A 6000-nucleotide genomic window follows, 5' to 3' on the forward strand; every position below is an offset into this window, starting at 1 on the left:
AACCCAGTGATATTTGCACTGGACTTGATTTATAAAACCATAAGATAATAAAGATGTGCTATATTAAGTGACTGAGTTTATGGTTATCTCTTATTTTAGCAATGGAAAACTAATATCATGGATGAAAATGAAGCATCAATGATCTACAGACAGAACTTTGTGAAACCTGGGATTGTAAATTTTGGCATCAATCAGAACCATTAGAAATGGCCATTTTAGCATGACCAAGTGAAATCCAAGTTAGACAGTCATTAAAATACAAAGATAGTTGAGTTAATCCACTCAGGTCTATGAAAGTCCCATGCATATATTTACTTATCATTATATTGCAGTATAAGCAAAAGTAAGGGTTACTTAAAATTAAATTTTAATATGTCTACTAGACCTGATTCTTACATGTGCCTTTACTAGTAAAGTATCCTAGTCAGAATAATAAAGGCTTATTTGATTTCAAATACAAGTATGTACCACCAGAAAGTCTACAATCAATTGTGTTTAGTTTATATTTTTAAAACATTATATAAACTGTGGTAATGTTTTTTACTAATCCAAAATATTATTTCTGGATACATTTTTTATAGTTATTGTTTTCAATGTTTCAGGCACTGTGTGATTGCTGTCCAGGAATTACTTAATTTTTGCATATGTTTTATGTTATAAATTATAATGTACTCTGATTTTAAGTACAAAGAATATGAATCTGAAATGGAATAGTAACTGATATGCTTTGGCTCTTTGTCCCTACCCAAATCTCATGTTGAATTGTAATGGGCACATGTTGATGGAGAGGCCTGTTGAGAGGTGAGGTGATTGAATCATGGGGTGGACTTCTCCCTTGCTGTCCTTGTGATAGAGTTCTCATGAGATCTGATTGTTAAAACGTATCATTTCCTTCTTTGTTTTCTCTCTCCTACTCCACCATGGTAAGATGTGCTTGCTTCCCCTTTGCCTTCCGCCATGATTGTAAATTGCCTGAGGCCTCTCAGCCATGCTTTCTGTACAGCCTGGGGAACTGCAAGTCAATTAAATCTCCTTTCTTCATAAACTACCCAGTCTCAGACAGTTCTTTGTAGCACTATGAAAACCAACTAAGACAGTAAATTTTCCACATTCACTTTTAGTAAGCTTCCAAGTTGTGATTCAAATCATGACAAATCCTGAACCTATCCTGAATCCCTACACTACCTACAAATTCGAAATCCATTTTGCCATGTTGAACCATTCATTGCTCTTTCTCCTCCTTCACACACCTTTTCATGTACTCAGGGGTGGTTGAAGAATATTTATTGCTTTCATTAATGGAAATATTTACAACCACATGAATTAGTTCCTAGTCAACATAAAACTCTAATTTCTTTAACGCATATGCTTCCACACAAAAAAAATAAACCTCAAGTTAGGTCATGGAGAGGACAGTGGTAACGCAGCATAAAATAAATTTTATTACAACCAAAGGAAATATTGACATACATTGAGTCATAGCTTTTTCCATTTTGATACTTGTTTTTTTTTGCTTTTTGAGACGGAGTTTCGCTCTTGTTGCCCAGACTGGAGTGCAATGGCGTGATCTCGGCTCACTGCAACCTCCGCCTCCCGGGTTGAAGCAGTTCTCCTCCCTCAGCCTGTAGCTGGGATTACAGGCATGAGCCACCACGCCCGGCTAATTTTGTATTTTTAGTAGAGACCAGGCTTCTCTTTGTTGGACAGGCTGGTCTCGAACTCCCGACTTCAGGTGATCCGCCCGCCTCGGCCTCTCAAAGTGCTGGGATTACAGGAGTGAGCCACCGCGCCCGGCCCCATTTTGATAATCTTTTATTAGGAAAAAAATATCCTGAACATTACCTGAGTTTTCTTATTTAATGCAGCATACATCACTGCTATTCCATTAAAACAGATAATTTTCTCACATTTTCCAGCAGGTGGCAGCACAGACTCGCTATTTGAACCAAGTTTACACTTCTAAATAGGCAAAAAGAAATGGTAAAAAGACATGAATACAGAATATTTAGAAACATTTTGGGGCACTGTAAAACATATCTTTATAAAAATGTTAAGAGTGGCAAAAATCATGTTTTCATTATTGCAAATCATATTTGTGTAGGAAAAGTAAAATTCAAGATCATGGTGAGTTACCTTTTGAATTAGAACTTTTCTTAGAATCATCTCAGGCACATTTAATGAAGCTTTCTTTGAGATACTATTAGTGTTTAATAAATCTAAAATAGAATAAAAGTTGCTTTGAAAATCTGTCTTAATTAGTGATACATATCTTTTTTTATTGTACATAATCCTAATACTACTTTGGATATTTAATTAAAGAAGAAAACATTAGAACTCTTGCTTTAACATGAATTCTACTCAGTAGAATTCATGTCTCTTGCCATATGGCAAGATAAAATATCTGCATTATACAAACTAGCTTTTCTCCTCTGTTCTCTAACATCGCCGTCCAACTGATTGTATCAAGTGGTAAACTCGATTTTTTCAAGCTGTCTGTCTCCCTCTTCCCCATTCCATGTATCAGCTTTTGTCATGTCTTACTAATCTTACCACTTACATTTTATGGGATCTGTCTAATCTTTTCTATTTCCCTGCCACTTCTCTGGTCTGAGCCACCATATTATCTAGATAACCTCTTTGTCTCACAAAACATCCACCAGCCTCAGTATTTTACTATTACTGTGCATTGGAGTGAGAAAAAATTCTGTAGCAAAAATTATGTTATATCCTTGCCTTTCTAAATCTATGGAAGACTTTGTCAGTGTTGCTTAGATAGAGTTAACCTCCTTTACTCAACAAGTTAAGATAATTTATTAGGTGCTGGAGTATAAATAATGAATAAAGAACTAATTGGCGTCAACTACTGAGTGTAAATATTTCAGGTAAAGTTAATGAAAAATACATATAAAATTAATATTAATATAAAAATTAATATTGTAGTTTGACTGTGTAAAAGAAGTTCAGCATGTTAAGGGAGCATAAAATAAAAGAAAGTGGTCCAAAAATTCTCTCTGAGCAATGCCATTTATGTTAAGGATTCCAAGAGGGAGGAATGAAACAATCGAGGAGGGAGAGAAAAATGAATGGGCAAGTAGAATGGGTGGAGACCATGACACTGTGTGTGAGCTGTATCCTCCTATGCAGCTTGAGTGACATGCTGAAGAAGTACTCGCTTATATTTGAACTTCCTTGTCATTGAAGAATTAATGCATGGGAAATTCCCTGATCAGATTTGTAATTTAGGAACTCAAATTGCATGAGAGGAATGATTTGTGGCTGGGAGTGAGGGGAGTGAAACACAAAACAAGGAAAGGAGCGACTATCCACTTAAGGACGTAGTCTTTAAGGCCTTTGGTGGAGTTGTGGAAACAGAGCTGAGAAATGCAAAAAGTATAAGAATGATAAAGTATTTCAACAGAAGAAATTACATTGCAGAAAGGACTCTGTAATGAGTCTTAAGATTGTAACCTGTGTAGGCCGAGTGCGGTGGCTCACGCCTGTAATCCCAGCACTTTGGGAGGACGAGACGGGTGGATCATGAGGTCAGGAGATCGAGACCATCCTGGCTAACACGGTGAAACCCCGTTTCTACTAAAAAAATACAAAAAATGAGCCGATCATGGTGGCGGGCGCCTGTAGTCCCAGCTACTCGGGAGGCTGAGACGGGAGAATGGTGTGAACCTGGGAAACGGAGCTTGCAGTGAGCCGAGATCACGCCACTGCACTCCAGCCTGGGTGACAGAGCGAAACTCCCTCTCAAAGAAAATAAAAAAATTAATTAATTAAAAGAAGATTGTAACCTGTTTAATTTATAGAATTGAAATGTCATTAGTAAACTAGTATTAGAAGAACCAACAAGATGATTGATTAATACAAGTTAATTTTGTATATTTTGAAGTTGAGCATCCTGTGAGACTGCCAGTTGTCTATCACAAATAGAATTTCGATAAAAGTTTGAACCTCAAGATGGAGTGATAGTTCAGTATCTAGGGCTTAGTGGAGGCTGGAGCTAACCCCAAGGAGCTGAGGTACCAGTGCTGTGGTGAAACGGGAAAAGTTCCCTTATCCCCCTAGTAGGGCGTGAGGTGGGGGTGTAGCTCACTTCTTCGGTGCCCCGTTGCTCAAGCCCCTAAGGGAAGCATGCAGATGGGCAGGCTGTGAGGCTCTGATCCCATAGCAGCGTCTAGAGGTGAATGTTTACAGCTCCTGAACACCCAGTGGGCATGTGTTACAGGGTGCTCTTTTAGGTTAGCTGTCTGTAGGCGGCTTGTGTTAGCTCAGTTAGACCCCTACCTTATCACAAGGACAGAGGGCTTTCTGTGTCCTGGGGTTTTCTGCCTTGGTGTACCAGAAGAATAGGATCACCTGTGGGCTTGGAGAATGAATGCAAGGTTTTACTGAGTAGAAGTAGCTCTCAGCAGATGCGGGAGCCAGAAGGGAGATAGAGTGGAAAGGTGGTTTTCTTCTGTAGTTGGGCTGCTCAGCGGCTGGGCTCTCCTCTGACTGCCCCGGCCGAACTCTACATCTTCCCACTGGTTGATGGCCTGCCAGCCTAATGGTCCCTACTGATGTGCTCTTACGCCAGTGTGTTCCTCTTGATGTTCAGCCACTTGTGTGTACCCACTAGGTGTTGGGGTTTTTATAGGCACAGGATGGGGGAGTGGCGGGCCAGGGTGGTCTTGGGAAATGCAACATTTGTGCAAGAAAACAAATGTCTGTCTTCACCTAGGTCCGTGGGCACAGGTCCTGGAGTGGAGCCCTAGCCAGGCACCCGCCCTTCTCTACCCAGCACTTCCCTACCCGTCTCCCGTATCAATGGAAGTAAAGATAGTGTGCTTCAAACTCTCTTTTCAAGACATCTGGCTGCGAAAAGGTTAAAAGTATAGAACAGAAACAGTGGAGAAAATGCCTGCGTTTTGTTTCATATCTTGTGTTTCGTTTCATATTTTAGGATGGGAGGAGCATAAATCTTAAATACTGAGGTCAAAGAACCAGCGAAAAGTAGTGGCTAAAGAATCATCACGAGTACATGTTCAATGGTACAACATCCCACAGGTGTGGGAGGCACGCAGGTGATAGAGAACACAGGAAATGAGATATTGAGTGTGAGAGCAGCCGCCAGCCTCTTCCACATGGACATGAGGGGAGGATGGGTGAGGATGTGAAGATTGTTGTAGGTGAAGAACAAGTTCACTTTGGTTTCCCACTTTTAAAATAGAAAATGAGACAATCAGCTGAGAACAAACAAGATGACTGTAGTTTGGGGCACGTTAGTAAACAAATGAAACTTTATAAGTCTACTTCAGGGAAAGAAAAAGAACTGAGTAGAAGCACGAAGAAGGACTAAATGCAAGAAACAAATCATATTACAATTCTAGATTATAGGACATTAAAGTCAGCTTTCAATGCCTTTAGAGACAGTGAGGTCACATAGTGGATAATGGGTATTAAATATTTCAGAGGTGGTATATTTTGGGGTCACCACCTCACATAAAAATATTGGTAAGTTTACAAAAATATGTCCTAGTACTCCTTTACAAAGGGTAACAAAAAGCACAAAACACAACAAACTAATGTCAGGGTTTTTTATTAGGAAATTTACCGTAAAATTAGAGTATGAAGAGTATGTTTGAACAATGTGTTAAACAATATACGTTTAAAGTAGGATGGATATATAAGAATGGCACAGATATAAATATTGTTTAGGAACTTATAAGAACATTGATGTTATTAAGAAGAAAACTCGTGCACCTCACAATGAACTTCAAAATCCTACTGATCAAGATAAAAATAAAGAGAGATGGAAGTGATAGATGTCTCACTCAAATGCTGTGCAATTGCCTAAGAACCTTTTCCTTCTCTTTCTCAGTCTACCTCTTCAATGATAGATTGCTCTACAGTCATCATTTTTCCTCATCTCAATCAACCTTCCATTTTTCTCCTTTGAGTACTTTGGGCCCCAACATTTTCCCTCTTTTGTCAATTTGACCTTCTTTCTGA

Source organism: Pongo pygmaeus, chromosome 14 (assembly GCF_028885625.2).
Source record: "Pongo pygmaeus isolate AG05252 chromosome 14, NHGRI_mPonPyg2-v2.0_pri, whole genome shotgun sequence".
NCBI lineage: Eukaryota > Metazoa > Chordata > Mammalia > Primates > Hominidae > Pongo > Pongo pygmaeus.